The sequence below is a fragment of the Medicago sativa genome, chromosome 6 (assembly GCF_051527215.1).
Source record: "Medicago sativa cultivar Bolivia chromosome 6, Bolivia_mono, whole genome shotgun sequence".
Taxonomy (NCBI): domain Eukaryota; kingdom Viridiplantae; phylum Streptophyta; class Magnoliopsida; order Fabales; family Fabaceae; genus Medicago; species Medicago sativa.
In genome coordinates this window covers 89757210-89774547 of record NC_140754.1, presented here as the reverse complement: position 1 = coordinate 89774547, position 17338 = coordinate 89757210, and the positions used below count along the sequence as shown (strand labels likewise).

General features: G+C 43.9%; 1 protein-coding gene across 1 annotated transcript in view; it reads left to right on the top strand.

Moving 5' to 3' along the window:
• LOC146918068 (methyltransferase small domain protein) overlaps positions 1 to 17338 on the top strand; it is a 44122-nt gene that overhangs the window by 15148 nt on the left and 11636 nt on the right. The window lies entirely within an intron of this gene.

Below are 17338 nucleotides of genomic sequence, written 5' to 3'. Positions count from 1 at the left end.
AATTCGACAGTAAAGACATATAAGAAGGGCCACAGACAAAACCCACAGGTGGTCGTGGGTATGGGTGGTGTGGTGATGTGTGTTGTAGTAGTTGTAACGCCTGACACTGACGAGGACAGGGATTGGTCGTTGGTGCACAAACGAGGACGGGGATTGGTCGTTGGTGCACAATGTATGACAAAGAGCAGTTTCTAACAACATCTAGAAGAACAGAATTCACATCGGAATGAGAGAGATCCTAAGATTGTGCAAGTATGAGACAATATGGTTGAAGGAAGACTTATAAGAATTACTTGGTACTCCCTCCGTTTCAAAATGAGTGTCGTTTTAGATGTTTACACACATATTAAGAAATGCAATGATTAAGAGAAAGAGAATGGTTATTTTACCAAATTATCCTTATTAACTATTGGTTAGTTTTAAAAGTAATACTTTGGAAGTAGTGTGCAGAGTATTAATTGGATGGTACAATTGAAAAGAAAAAGTTATTATTGCATTGGAAACTGAAAGCGACACTCATTTTGAAACAATTTTTTTTGGCTAAAGCGACACTCATTTTGAAACGGAGGGAATATTACTTATATCAACAAGATGCATTTTATTTTTGGTAGTCCATTTCATAATAATCCATAGTTAAGTTTGCTTGACTTTGAGCAGTTTTGGGATGTGCGACATTTTGAGAAGTTTTCCAAAAAGCGTGTGAGTAAGGAGAAAACACAATGAAAAGGCTCATGTTGATTTGTGGGATCAATCGAAAGTATTTAAACTCGTCTAAGATGTTACAAATGGTAGCAAAAGCAGTCCTCTCCTAGAACGATGTGGTTCAGAGACGAACCAAGTGGAAGTTGGTAAACATGTAACGCTCGAGGCTGATAAGGGCGTTGTGTGGTATCAGTGCACAAGGTATGGCAATGTGCGACTTCTGATAGCTTCTAGAAGAATTGAATTCACCTCAGAATGAGAGGGATCCTAAGATCCTGCAAGTATGAGACTGCATGGTTGAAGGAATACTTATAAGAATTGTTTTGTACTACCTATATAAACAATATGACTATTCGTTTTGGTAGTCCATTTCATACGAACTCCATAGTTGAGTGTTCTTTATATGGAGCAATTTTTGGATGGGTAACCTTTTTGGAAGTTTTCTAGAAAGCATGCGAGTGAGGACAAAACAAGAAAAAATGACATGTGTTGGTTTATTGGGCCAGTTGGCAGTACTTAAAGCTGTTTGGGATATTACAGTGGTAGTGTTGGAGCTTGATGCTGCTTGTCATCGTCCTAAACCTTATACGACGGTTCAAACTCCTATTACGTAGGTCAACCACTTGTGAATTGTCTATATGCGAGCTTCCCTCCCCAACGATGTTCCTACATCACCCCTTTTAGAAGGAGGGTTTGCTGCAACATTCACTCTGTACATGCTACTGTTTTGGGTCATCCTGCCAAGCATGAGCCTATCTATATTGTCAACCATTTCTACACAACAAACAACAAAGAAAAACCATGAAAACCTCATTGAGACATTTCATCAATCAATTGGAGCACAAAATATACATACTGTTTTGGACCGGCCAAAAGGATTGGCGGCCCATTTACTTAGGCCCAATACCTTCCAAAGCCCAAACTCCACGTTTGGCATTATTGTTCACAACTTACCCCCTCTCCGCGAGGGGGGTGCACGAAGCAAACGAGACTGGTTCAAACGAACCCCAACGTCTCTCTTGCACGTTCTACACGTTTCCCGCAATAAACTCTCCGGCGGTTACACTTCCCACGATTTCGTAACCGCCGGAGCCAGGTGTGCCTCTCCAACTGCTCTGCAACTCTCCACCTCTATAAATAGGTGACTCATTGCAGTCCCCAAGGTAGAATTCTTTTCTTCCTCTAAACCTTCATTCTCTGATCTCTACTGACTTGAGCGTCGGAGTGCCTGCAGGTACACACCCCCCATCCGCTCCAAGAAGCATTCTGACGTATTCCACCACCGTCACAACCACCGCATTCAAAGCACCGACAGTCTCCTTTTGATCAGGTACGATCAGTGGCGCCGTCTGTGGGAAATCTATAAGCTTCCCCGTTTTTATCCCTAAAAACCAAAGCTTTTCACAAAAAACTACAATGGCTGCCAACGGTGCCAAATCCCAGCTACGAAGTGAAGTGCGCATCCCTCAACGGGATGGCATGACATCCTCACCTTCACATGTGGATACACCCAGGGAGGAACCGACTCAGATAGTTCCTCTCCAGCAAATGCCTCTGCAGGGTCCCAGCCAACCTACAGAGACACCAGACGATGCAATACCTACCAGCGCCCTTGTTGGTAACCTGATCCGCATGGTTCAACGACAGACGTCGTTAATCGAGGCACAGAACCGACATTTGACAGAACTGGAACTAGGCGCTCCGTAAGCATCAGATCTCCAAGCTACATCGGAGATAAACAAGGAGGTCACCAAGACGGTCTCCTCCCAGACGATCATCAGCAAGACTATCTCCCCCGAGGAGGTCTCCCCTGAGAAGATCCCCCCTAGGCGAGGCAGAAGCTATTGGTCTCCCTCCGATTCTGAGGACACTCAGGATGCTCGCTACGACCGTAACGTTACGGTTTGTTCACGTGACGTATCTGGGAAGCTCATATCCCTCGCGGGCTTGAAAAGCCTCCGCAGATAGATTCATACGACAGAACAACCGATCCGGATGAACACATCGAGAACATCGAAGCAGTTCTCACTTACCGGTCGGTGCGAGGCGCCGTCAAATGCAAGCTCTTCGCACTACTCTGAGGCGAGGAGCCGTCATGTGGTTCAAGAACTTGAGGAGAAACTCCATCGACTCTTGGAGTGACCTCTGCAACGAGTTCACCACCCATTTCACCGCGTCAAGGATGCAACCAAAAATGGTGGCTTCCCTCGAAGCCATCGTCCAAGGAAGAAGCGAACCTCTCCGAGACTACATCGAGAGGTTCAACAAAGAAGCCGTCCAGGTCCGGGGCGCAAATGAGACAATGAAGTTGTACCTCATTGCCAAAGGCCTACGCGACGAAACAGACGTGAAAAAGCTGTCCTCCTGGATCGCCCAAGGACTCTCAACGAGTTCCTAGCGATCGCCAAGATCAACATTGCCTACGAAGAGGCTTTGTACGCCGACAGCCTCAACAAAGTCAGGAAGGAGGAGCCTGCTGCTGAATCCTCCAAAAAGCCCTTCCAGGAGTTAAAGAAGGAAGGCAAAGCTGCTCGTGAAGGCAAGAGGCCCAACAGCCACTTCGCCGAGTACACTCCATTGGCCATGTCAAGGGAGAAAATCCTCGTCGAGATCGCCATAGCCGATCTAGCAGAAGTTGGCATCAAGCCACCAAAGGCTCCATCTCAGGAGAGGAAAGGGATCGACAAGACAAAGTATTGTCGGTTCCACAAGTGCCACGGACACACCACCGACGACTGCATCCATCTGAAGGACGCCATCGAACTCCTCATCCAAAGGGGTCGGCTCAAACAATACGTGAAAAATCCAGAATCAGATAGGAAAGCTGTCGATCTCGTCAGTGACGGTTCTGAACCCTGAAGAACCATCGCCATGTCCGTGGAACATCTCGGTGATTACCCTGACAACGTGGAAATCACCCCCTATTCATGCACCTGGGAGCAGTTCCCTACCGCCAACATCATCACCGGAGGAACGCTGAGCATTTCCATGGGCAGCATGAAGAGGAAATTTCAGGAGCTCATGGACGTCAATGCCATGGCCCCCTCTACTCGAGGAGGAAGGCCACCTTTGGCATTTTACGACTTCGAACTGCATGGTGGAGCTTCGAATTCTGCAATCCCTTTGCTCGTGCAAGCATCGATGGCCAACGCAGATGTCAGACGAGTCCTGATAGACACAGGGGCCTCATGCGACATCATGTACACCAGCCTGTTTAGAACTCTCCAACTGACAGAGAAAAACCTTTCTCCCTACGTTGGGTATGAACTTTATGGCTTCAACGGCTCATCCACTCAACCATGGGGGTACGTAGAGCTACTGGTCACCTTCGACGAAGAAGAGGTCAAAAAGACAATAAAGATCCCATTCCTAGTGATCGACTACCAGTCTCTCTACAATTGCATTATAGGGAGAACTGAGCTCGCCCAACTAGGGGCCGCATGTTCAACCACTCATCTAAAGTTGAAATACCATGCGAAGGATGGCATCATCGCCTCACTCAGTGGAGACATCGAAGCTGCACGAAGATGTTTCCTCCAAGCTAACAAAACCCAGAACTCGAATTCCCAACCCAGCAAACCTGCTGGGGACAAAGGGAAAGCTGTTGCGAGTACTCTGGACGCCAACTTGGTCGAACTTGATCCCAGGTTCACCAAGGAAGACCCGAAGGAGCAAAAACGGGAGAAGAAGGATCCGCTCAACGCGAAACTTCTTCGACCTGTTCCCGATGGTGAATTCGAGCTGACCCCTTTCGGAAACAACCCCTCGAAGAACTTCAAGATTGGCAAGGATCTCCCTGAACTTGTCAAGAACCAACTGATCGCCTGCCTCAGAGAAAACGCAGACCTATTCGTATGGAGCGCAGCCGACATGCCCGGAATTGACCCTAGCGTCGCCGGTCACCAGCTGACAGTAGACCTCGGAGTTAGCGCGGTAGCCCAGCGTCGTAGGAAGCAGTCTCCTGAAAAGTCAGAGGTTGCAGAGAAAGCTGTAAAAGACCTCCTAGAGGCAAAATTTATTTCTGAGGCCAAATACACTACCTGGCTCTCCAATGTTGTAGTTGTCAAAAAATCTAATGGAAAATGGCGTATGTATGTTGACTATACTGATCTTAATAGGGCCTGCCCTAAAGACGCATATACTCTTCCTAACATCGACAAATTCGTTGATAATTCCTCTGGCTACAAACTTTTATCTTTCATGGACGCCTACTCTGGGTACAATCAGATACCCATGGCTGAAGAAGATAAAATGAAAACAACCTTCATGACCGAATCAGGAAACTATTACTACAACGTAATGCCCTTCGGTCTACGAAACGCGGGGGCTACTTATCAACGTATAATGAATAGAGTCTATGACAAGACACTTCTGGGCGACATTCTAGAGGTTTACATGGACGACATAATCGTAAAATCCCAACAAGTGGTGGATCATGCCGCCCATCTCAAAAGAGTGTTCGAGCAAACTTAGAAATACAACATGAGACTCAATCCAGAAAAATGCACTTTTAGAGTCCAAGCGGGTAAGTTCCTTAATTTCTATCTAACAGAAAGAGGAATCGAAGCGAACCCAGATAAATGTCGAGCATTTACTGAGCTACCAACGCCCCACTCCAAGAAGTGCATACAAACGCTCAATGGAATGCTGAACGCTCTCTAGGTTCGTGGCCAAATCCGCTCAACACGCGCTTCCTTTCTTCAAGCTCTTGAGGAAAGAAACGAAGTTCGAATGGATGGACGAGTGCGAGACCGCCTTGAAACATCTTAAAGAAACGCTCTCTGCGCCACCAGTGCTATCGCGACTAGATCAAGGTGAAACACTATACATGTACCTTTCTGTTTCCTCTGACACGATGAACGTCGTCCTCATCAGAGAAACGGTGGAGGGGCAGAAACCGGTATATTTCACCAGCAAAGCATTATTGGGGCCTGAAACAAGGTACCAGAGGATTGAAAAGGTAGCCCTCGCACTCCTTACCGCAGCCAGAAGACTAAGGCAGTACTTCCTAGCACACACAGCGGTAGTTCGGACGGACCAACCGATCAGGCAGATCCTGGGTCGCCCAGACGTAGCCGGTCGGATGATGAAGTGGTCACTCGAGCTATCCGAGTTCGACATTCATTACGAATCCAGAAAGGCACTAAAGGCTCAGGTGTTCGCCGACTTTCTCGCCGAGATGACTCTCCCAGCCGAGGAAAGCCTTAAAGAATGGACCGTCTTCGTAGATGGGTCGTCCAACTCCAAGGGAAGCGGAGCTGGAATAATCATTGAAGACAACAAAGGTATCGTTGTCAAAATTTCCCTCGCTTTATCTTTTCCTATTACCAATAACACTGCAGAGTATGAAGCCTTCCTGGCTGGCTTGCAAACCGCCAAAGACATGGGGGCCAAAAAGGTGAAAATCTTTACCGACTCGCAACTAATGGCTTCCCAAGTCACAGGAGAGTTCCAAGTAAAAGAAGACCACCTCCAAAAGTACGTCCAGTTAGTACTAGAGAAAATGAAAGAATTCGACACCGTAGAAGTAACTCATGTTCCCCGCGAACAGAATACTCGGGCAGACATTCTTTCAAAACTCGCAAGTACGCGAACTGTGAACGGAAACAAAACAGTAATACAAGAGGTCCTCGGCGAACCAAGCATCCAGAACATCGAAACTCTGCATCAAGAAATCAACTCGATCATCGGGATGGAAGACTGGAGAGGACCCATATCTCGATACATAGAGAATGGCGATCTCCCTACCAATCCGTAAGAAAGAACAAGGTTGAAACGAAGGGCCTGCTCATTCACTTTAGTGGAAGGAACCTTGTACAAAAGAGGTTTCAACATTCCACTAATCAAGTGCCTAGGACCTAATGAGACCCAAGAAGTCATCGCCGACATCCACGACGGCATCTGCAGATAACACCTTGGTGCAAAAGCTCTCGCAAAAAAAGGTCCTACTAGCAGGATACTACTGGCCTACCATGTTGAAAGACACCCAAGACTACGTGAACCTCTGCAATAAATGCCAGCGACACGGGGACATGCATATAACACCTCCTGCTGAGCTAACATCCTTGGTCTCACCTTGGCCTTTCGCGTGGTGGGGCATCGACCTTTTGGGACCATTCCCCAAAGCCTCCGGGCAACTCAAATTTCTGGTTGTCGCGGTCGACTACTCAACCAAATGGATCGAAGCAGAACCATTAGCCAAGATCACGGCTAAAAACGTACTCTGTTTCTTCAAAAGAAACATCTTAGCAAGATTTGGAGTACCAGCATTAGTGATATCTGAAAATGGTACACAGTTCACGGACCAAAGGTTCCAGGACTACCTAAGGAATATCGGCATCAAGCAAAGCTTCACCTCCGTCGAACATCCTCAAGCCAACGGCCTCGCCGAGGCTGCCAATAGAGTCATTCTACGAGGAATACGGAGAAGGCTAGAACACTCCAAAACCCAGTGGGCGGAAGAATTACACGCGGTCCTCTGGGCCTACAGAACTACTCCCCATTCCACAACTGACGAGTCACCTTTTCGACTCACGTATAGGACAGAAGTCGTCTTACCCATTGAGCTAACTGAGCCCACATGGCGCACTGACGCTAGCACTGATTTCCCAGCCAACACGAAGAACCTACGTGAAGAGCTCGAATTTGTCGACGAAGTCAGGATCGAGGCGACCTTGCGGGAAGTAGCGTTAAAGCAAAAAATAGATGCTCGACACAGCAAAAAGGTCATAAGAAGGGAATTCCAAGTGGGCGAACTCGTCCTCCGACGAAACCAGAAGGATTCTGAAGAAGGGAAACTCGCCGCCAACTGGGACGGCCCCTTCAGGATCCGGATGAAGTCCGGGACGGGAGCTTACGGACTCGAAGACCTCCATCAAAACGCAATTCCAAGAACTTGGAATGCAGAAAAACTCAAAAAGTATTACACTTATGTCGCGTCATTTTTCGGACGGTCAAAGGCCATTTTGATTGGCGTTCGACCCATTTTTGATTTCACGACTGAACATTTAATTCTTTTCAAAAGAAAGTGGAAAAAGGTTCAAATACCACATTTTTTAGGGATTAAGGGTTCGGGGGTTGGTTATATTTAGGGAAGGTGTTAAGCACCCTAAATATTCGTAGTACTCTATGAGAACCTCTTGATTATATTTAACTTTTGTGCTATAAACTTGCTTGTTTAAAAAGTGGAATTTGCAATGATAAAAGAAAAGAAAGACCTAATTTATCTACATTTTTATTGATTTGGAAGGATGCATGTCCTTTGCCTACGTACCCGTGAGGGATCAAAACCTCGTAGTTCGGGGTAAAAATTGACGTTTGATATGTTTTGTGTTTTTTAATAGTTTTTTGAAAAAAAGTTTTAAAATAAAGGCCAAATGGCAAGTTGGAATTTGTTAGTGTTTTTTTAATTTAAATGAAAGATGACTCAAAATAGAATTAGAATTGATTGATGATTTGATTAAGAAAGAAAATAAAATGAACGATCACTTGATTTAAGATCAAGGTTTGTTTATGAAAATATTTTTGTGATTTTGATATATTTGAATGTTTTTGTTATTTTGAATAATGATATGAAAATTATATAAGCAGAATGAGAAAAATAATGTTAAACTGAAATATGAGGTTATTTTAACACGTACCAGAATACTCTGGAGAACGACTATATAAGCAGAAATATAATATTAACAATTGATTTAGGACCAGAGCACTCTGGATTAATTTTATTAAACAAGGACCAGATTGTTCTGGAGGATAATAAAATATTAACAGTTAAATTAGGACCAGAGTACTCTGGATTGAGGTGTGCATTTAATGACAAAATTTAAATATGCATATGATAATGGTAAATAATAAAATGTGATTCAAAACAAAATAAAGTTGCAAAGGAAATAAAAAAAATGCATGAAAGAGATAAAAATGAAATGCAGGGGGTGTGCAAGCAGTAAAGGGGGTGCAGGAAAGTAAAAGAGGAAGATTGGGCTGAAGGAACAGGTTGGGGGCCGGTTCGGTTCAAGCCTGGGTCGGGTCCAGGAGAACCGAACCGGTTTGAAGGAGTATATAAGGGTATGAAACCCTTTTTCTTTCATCTATCCCATTATTTTCTCTTTCTTCTCTCACAACTCCACCGAAATTGCTCTCTTCTCTCTCTATTTTCTTCCCTCGCCGGTGAAGGTAAAGGGGTGGTTCCGGCGCGGTGGTTCGCCGGCTAGCGCGGCGGCGCCGCCGCGTCGGACTTAAGTGTCCGCCTTTTTTTGTTTTTTGCTTTAGTCTATTATCTTCTACTCACTTCCCTCTAATCGATTTTGACTTTAAAAATCCTAAAAAATATTTATACCAACCTAGATTTACAAGAGTTTACAAATCTATACCTTTTGATTCAGTTTGTGTTTGGTTTGAGAGACTTTTGTTACGGTTTTTTGCTGGGTTTTGTTTATGGTTATGTGTGAGTTGCGATTTGGAGTATGGTGTTGTGCTGTTGTTCGGATTTGTGGATGATATGTACGGTTTTGATTTGGTTATGTTTAGTGGAGTAGATTCTGTGATATGTTTGAGATTGATGATGATGGTTTGTGGTTGGATCGTGAATTTCGATGCAAGTTTATACATTTGGGATTTTGTGAGGATTTGAAATCGGTTTTGAATGTATTGTGTGACTGGAATCTTGGAATTGTATTGCTGTTTTGTGATTTTATTTTTTGCAGGTTTATGTTGTGAATGGATTCGGCTCTTTTGGGTGTGTTTTGTTTGCTGGAAATTTTTCTCGTGTTGTGAAAAATTGTTTGGATCGAATTTTTTCCTCCCCTTCCTTGTGTATTGCAGGTCTGTTTTTATAGAGAGGGGTTGAGACATTGTGTCTCTGAAGCATCAAACAGAACCTGCTTTGGCTTGGTTCAAAGGGGACATCACAACCTATTATGAGTTGCCTTGGATATTTTTTGGACTTGATTTCTTTTGACAAAAAAAAAATAATAATATTAATAAATAAATAAAATAAATGGACTAAAAAAACAAACAAAAACGAGATAAAAAAATAAAAGAAATTTAAATTGAATTTGAAAATTAATTAACTAAAAGAAATTCAAATAAAAGATGGACACTAAAATTAAATAAAAAATGAAAATTGAGGAAAGAGGGCCCGACTCGGAACCAAATATGAGGTATTTTAAAATACCTCTCTGCCGAAATTTTCGCCGAAAAAGGCTGAGATTAGTCGGGGTTAAAAGACACGTGTCAGTGGTGTCTTGGGTCAAAAATTGGGGTATGACAACTTAGATGGCAAACAGCGCCAACTCACTCTAATGTACATACTTAGTTCTACAAAACAAACTCATAGCTCCCCGTCGAGCAAATAAACGGAAGAGGAAAATCGCGCCACTCCGATTCCAAAAAGAAAAAGGATGGGAAGAATTTACACATTCTCTTACTCCTCAGTATGTACGCTTACCGCTGCGACATCACAGCTCGACATGTTAAGTAGAACCCCAGCTCGCGATGGGTGTTTCACGCCTCAATGAGTTGAACTTAGAAAAATTCTCTCGTTTATCCGCTGTTACATGTCCATAACTTTGGACACACATTCAGATAAGCAATCTCTTGGATGTGCAACATTTCTGACTAATACTCCGCGTAAAACAGTTGGAAACTCCCTGCCAAGCCCTTCCTTGCGAAACTACGCAAAGGTAAAACTTTTCAAACAAAGTAACTTACTACCTAGGAAGGAAAAAGGCAAACTTTGATTTCATCAAGTCAAAGAAGCAAAAAGCTAGGCGGGCAGACTCAACTCTCTAGTCATTAAGTCACTTCGTCGAATTAATGACTGCGGGGGGTAGTCTGCCCCACCACAGCAAAACATATTTTGACTTAAGGATCTCGCAAATCAACAGCGAACAAGTCCACAAGTTGAACAGTTTGCAGTTTAAGAGCATACGAATTATTGCACTCTCAAAACACAAGATAGATAATTCGCTCTCAACAAATACTTCAAACAGTATCAAAAAGCCTCACGCAACGAGCATTCAAATTCAAAACATTATACTTGAAAGTAAATCATACATTTCAGAAACAAGTATAATTGAGAATGAAGCAATCATATTATAAAGGTGATAAAACCACTAAGGGCGCACAATGTCATTACAAGTTGGTTGTTGAACAAGAGATTAATTACAAGGCCTCATCAGGCCTGGGCTTCATCAACATGCCCGTCTTCTTCCACAGGATCATGAGGCGGAACGATCACCCCATCTTTCACCTCGCTAAGAGGATGAATTCCGTCGACATTCAGCTCAATGCCAGGGTTCGTCACCTTCAACTGGGCCACCGCCCGATCAAAGCCAAGCTAGAGGGCCTCCACCAAGCTTCCTTCCAGTTCACCAATCCTGTCCACAAGGCCGGCGCGCCGCAGCACAGCGAGGTCTTCCGCCTCATCCTCTCCAGGGAGGTCCACCTTCCTTAGAGCCTCTTCCAAAGACACCTTCTCCTCCGCCAGCTTCCGCGAGGAGTCGGTTGCTTGCTCAAGAGCAGTTTGGGCCTCAGACAACTGCTCCTTCAAAGAAGCAAGCTAACGGTCACGCTCCTCCAAAACTGACCTCTTGCTCCTTTGATCCTCCTTAAGGGCAGCAACCTTGGCGGTCAAAGAATCCCTCTCCCGCACCAGAGCATCGACCCGAACCTCACTGTCCAGAGAAGCGTTGTTCAGGGCAGCAGCAACCTCCAGAGCCTATATGGTGGCAATAACCCCATCAGTTATTGCCTTACTCCAGCCAGTCGGACCCAGATCCTAGATAATCCTTAGCTCTGAATCATCCAAGAAAAGGGTTGATTGGGGGCCACACAGCTCCGGCTCGGACCATACCCTGGGAAGCTGAAGAAAGTCTCCCTTCTCGGAACGGACAGGAACGGCCTTGATCGGAGTGATTGGGTCCTCGGAGGGCACTCTCACCCTCTGCCTCTTAGCAGAATCCTGCACCAGCTCCTCAGATGGCTCCTCCCCGTCCAAATCCACCACAGGACCAGGGGTTGAGCTAGGACCAGATCCAGAAATCAGATGCTCCAAGGACTGGACATTTTTGCGCTTTTTCTTGGCCGAGATCTTCTTGCTCGCAGCGTTCACAAGGGCTCCCAAGTCCTTCTTCATTTTCTCTGCAAACACAAAGATAAAGGAAACTGCGTCAGTTAGGAGAAGCAAATAAGAGGGCAATAAAGGAGACAAGAACAAAAAGAAAACAATAAACTACCAAGGCAGGTATCAGAATCATCAGAGGTCAACAACTTATAAGTGTTGATGAGGTCGGGCTCTGTTACTGGGGTCCCGTCCGCACTCACCAAAGGATTCCCCCGTCTGTCAGTCTTAACCCTCGGAGGAAGGGACTCAATGTAAGCCCAAAGTTGTTGACGGAGACTTTTCTCTTCGTCAGTCAAGTTGGCAATGGTTCGACCAAAGTGCCTCGGTTCATATGCAAAATGGTCCTGAGACCAGCATAAGTGGAAGAAAGGACGGCGCTCTTGCTCGCCATCCCTAGCAACTTCCAAGAGGTTATCCAATGCGGCCATGCTTGTCGGTCGGACCAGGAAGAAGCGCTCCTTGAAATTCCGGACCTTTCCGGCAAAAATCTCAAACATCTTTTGGGTTTGGTGGAAAGAAACCCAATCTGTGCCCCGCTGCACGGTGAAGAAGGAGAAAAAGACATTTTTGGAGGCAGGGATGCGAAGGTAATCGCATAACAACTCAAAGGCCCTCATAAAAGCGTAGGAGTTTGGATGAATCTGAGTGGGTGACAGGTTGGTCCAGTGAAATACCTCCCTCTAGAAATGAGAGAAGGGGAGCCGGAAACCCATGTCTTTGAAAACCACTTCATACATGGGAAAGACATGGTTATCATACTCCGAACACACCCTGCTAGATGTGCTCGGAAGAACTAGCTCCCAATCCCTCACTTCTCCGACAGTACCGAAGGGGACTTCACCCACACCATCGGGAGCAAACACAGATTCCGTTTCTAAAGGCTCCTCTCCAGGCCGTGAAACAACAGACGCATCAACTCCCTCATTCGCGATAATAGACCTGAAAAAAGCAAGGGAAAAAGTGAATCTAACATCCAGATCCACCCTTCCTTCACCCATCAGGTCGGTCACGACAAGGAAGGGATCAAGTCGCTACCGTCAGAAAAGGGGATCTACAAGCTTGACTTCCCCGTCGAGGAAATCAATTCCCGGCGAACAGACTCTGATGACATCTTGTCATTACGTAATTTTATATGTATTTTAGCACAAAAATGGAGTTCACAAGGAGACTTATGCAGCAAAAGAGCAGAAAAACTGAAGAAAATACAAAGAAAGAAAACGTGTCACGATTTATCAGAAACGTGACACGATTTAAGAGCTTCAGAAAGGTTTGGTTCGACATTATGAAAACGTGTCACGATTGGTAAAACGTGACACGATTTGGTGAAGCCCTAATTCAGTTTCTTGCTCCAGAAGGTAAAAACGTGTCACGATTCACTTAAAACGTGACACGATTTGGGCGATTTTCTGTGCCTATTTATGCTGAAGTCTATTCCAAAAACAAGGGTTACGAATTCTAGAGAGAGAAAGTGCGATTTGCAGACCTAGAGACTGAAGAACGGGGCGATTTCCTCCATTCTTTACCAGTTTATGTATGTTTTAATTCTTTCATTGATTATGCTATTTGTAAACTCAATTATGAGTAGCTAAATCTCTTAGAGATTAGGTCTGAGATGATTCTTTGTAACCCTAATTGAACCATGTTGCTGTGAAACTCTATTTATTGTGAATGACAATCTAGTTTTTATTCAATTCAATTGTTCTTAATGCTTTTTATATCCTGATCAAATATAAACATGATTTAGTGAGAACGAATGACTACTGACCATAGCTTTCGACTTAGACTTAATTGAATTGTTCTAATAAACATGGTTAGTCTAGGAATGGATAATCGTTTGTTAGTGATGTTAGGTTAACGTGCTTAAACCTTCAAATATTATTAGACCACCTAAGGAATTAGGGGCTGTAGTTTGAGAAGAGGGTCCTAACTCAAGGGATTGATTAGGACTATTTTGTTAACTATCGTGGAACTAGAAATTCATTCATAAGAATAAGTGCAGTATACCAATTAGGGGAACATAGATGATTCGAAAGACCTGATCTCATCTCTCTATTATTTTCTAACCAAATCTTTATTTTATGTTATTTAATTTTATGCAATCAAATCTACTGCCTAGTGGCAAACCAAAAATAACTTTTACGCATCCTAAATATTTTACCTAATTGCTAAATTGAGATTAACACAGTCCTCGTGGGATCGATATTTTACTACTTCGATAGCGTTTTGGTACACTTGCTAAAAGTCTATCAAGTTTTTGGCGCCGTTGCCGGGGACTGTTAAGTCATTTCAATTTGACAATTTTGTTTTTATTTAGGATTTCTGTCATTTATATTTTTGTATATATATTTATAAATAAAAAAAATAAAAAAAAATATTATGCTCTTTGTTTTCTTCTCATTGTACTGTGCTACTGAAAAGTTTATCCAAGTTTTGCAGCTATGATAGACAGGGTACTCCTCTATGACACAGAAGAGATTGCTAAGTTGCAGTATGAAAAATATATGCTATCTTTTAAGATCAAAATTTTGGACAACAAAATCTCGAGTTGTGGTCATTATGAGGCGAATCAACCAGGTAGTGATGGTGAAGGGAAGAAAGAGGTGATCAACATCGATTACAATACTCAACTTCAGAATATTTTAGATGATTTCTTGGTGTCAAATCAAGTTTTATTTGAAAAGTTTGATGTTCAGTGTGGTGATCTTGTTGAGAAAGCACATGAGTCTCAGAGGAAGCTGGTTCAGATGGAGATTGAGTGTCACAAGGTTGTGGTGGAAGAAAATCCAAAAGTGAGGAGTGCTGACATTTTCCCGAAGTCTGAACAAACAGGGGTTAAGGAAATCACTCGTGTGCAGATGGTTGCTTGTCCTTCTCTAAGGTGGGAGAGCTTAAATTCCAAAGGTTTAACTGTGAGTGCATGGGAGCATCTACTTCTTTGTTACAAATTCATGGAATTCCTACCAAACAAGAGGAAGAAGAAGGATGATGTGTTCTTTCTGACATATTTGCCACCCTAACAGTGGTTGAAGCGTCAAGCTCAATGACGTAAAAAGAAGCGCTTGGTGGGAGGCAACCCACTATTTAGATTTCAGGTAGTATTTCTTATTTCTTTTTTTTTATTTTATTGCTTTCAAATATTCAAAAATACAAAAAGATTTTAGCTGAAACAGACAGAGGAAGAAAAAAAATTTATGACCAGTACTGTGCAAATCGTGACACGTTTTGGGCAAAACGTGACACGATTTGCCTGCCCTGTGAAGCTCTTCAAGAAATTTTTCTAAGTTAAAAAGGGTGTCCATTCGGCATTTTCAAAAACGTGTCACGATACTGAAATCGTGACACGATTTCTGGCACCTAAAATTTTTTCTAAGTCTCAAAAGTGGTGCATTTCGACAATTGGAAATCGTGACACGATTTCTGGGCAAGAAATTTTTCAAAAATGAGCAATCGTGACACGTTTCGCCCAAACGTGACACGATTTTTGCAGTTTCAAAAATTAAACTGTTACAAAACCAAATCGTGACACGTTTTTGGCCAAACGTGACACGATTTCCCCAGCCTATAAATAAACCCAACACGATTTTCATTCCATCCACTTCCAAAAGTAACAAAACTCTGCCAAAATTTTCCCAGAACCCTAACCTACGATTTTCTAACCCTTTTCTACCACAAAACTTCATCTTTTCATCCTCTAATCACCAAACAATCATCATCTATCATCATCATCATCCACAAACATCCCAAATCCATCATCTCCAAACCCTAACCTAACCCAAAACACTCATTTTTCTTCAAACCCTAACCCCAACCATGGTTGAGATTCGCAACAAAGGCAAGTCCCAAGCCACATCCCAGCCATCCAAAGAGGCCAAGATAGCCCCCAAACGCAAACAGACCATTAAACCTAGCCCTAACACCACCCCACCACCATCTGTTAACCACCGGTTTTATAATACTGCTGCCCGTGACCGTTTCAAGGACATCCGAGGCTATAGGGTGATCCCGGAGAGAGGTTTTGATTTCACCAAACTCATCTCCAACCCTGAATTCCATCAAGTGATCACTGAGAGAGGGTGGGAGTCCCTTGTTAGTATGATTTTCGAGCAGGCCAACAAAACTATTGGGATAGAATTCTATTCGAATGCTAGGTATATGGGGAGGAAGTATGTGTCCTATGTGAGGGGGAAGGAGATAGACTATAGCCCGGAAAGGATTAATCAGTTGCTGGAGATTGTGCCACCGGAGATTTGTGATGTGAAGAGGAGGATGGAGGAGTTCAAGAATTGGGATGATGAAAGGTGGGAGGAGTTGCTAATGCAGATTTGTGTTGAAGGTGCTAAGTGGCATGGAGGGTCACATATGCTGTTGAGGGCTGACTTCAAGCCCCATGCAAAGGCGTGGGCATCTTTTGTGGTGCAAACTATTGAGGGCACCTCTTGTACTTCAGAGATTCCGCTGCCCCGCTTGTCGACGCTGTCTGCTATTCTTGATGGTGCACCCATCAATGTTGGTGAGTTAATTGCCGACAATATCTATATGTTTGCTTCAGGTAGGGGTGGGAACAGGTCAGGCCGTCCGACAGGGGCCTATGGCCTAGCCTATTTAAAGCCTAGCTCGGCCTAGCTCGTTTATTAACAAGGCCAGGCTCAAGCTTTTTATAAAGCCTATTTAATTAAATAGGTCAGGCTAAGGCTTACAAAAAAGCCTATTAAGCCCGTCGGGCCGGCCTATTAAGCTTTTTATGTATAATATATCTTCCATTATTGATATCGTTGAAGTTTTTTTCTCATAAACTCAAGCTTTCATATGATTGGTTATTTAGTAGTAGATATATTGGTGTGATTAGACCTTTGTAAGATTTCATTATTTAGTAGCACATATATTCATGTGCTTTAGGCCTTCGTAAATTTTGGCCTATTTAGTAGTAGGCTTACATGTGTTGCTAGACATTAGTGTAAAATAGGCTTTTAAATAGGCTTTCGGGCTTCATCAGGCCTTTAAATAGGCCAGGCCAGGCCTCGAAATTGAGCCTATGACGGGTAATAGGCCAGGCTCAGGCCAATAATTTTTGAAGTAGGCCAGGCTTGGGCCTTACAAAGCCCGGCCCGGCCTAGCCTATTTCCACCCCTAGCTTCAGGTACCAAGAAGGCACTCCCTCATTTGAGCCTTATCAATTGGCTTTGTGAGGAGGAGGAGTGCGATTTGTTTGCTAATGATTTGAGTGCAGCAATGATGAAGCCCATCACCGACACTTACATGGATGGCTTTGTCAAGGATTATCATGACCGCATGCAGACTATCATGGGTGCCGAGGCAGCAGCAGCAGGACAGCCACAGCCGCCACCACCGCAACAGCCACAGCCACCACCTCAGAGTCAGACTTTTGCTGGAGAGGGGAGCAGCCAGCAGGGTGCCTATGCACCTATTCATCCTATGATGCTGGACTACATGTTCGGCCATGCCAACTGGATGAATGAGGTGTCAGATCAGGAGTATTGTAACCGTCCGAGGTTT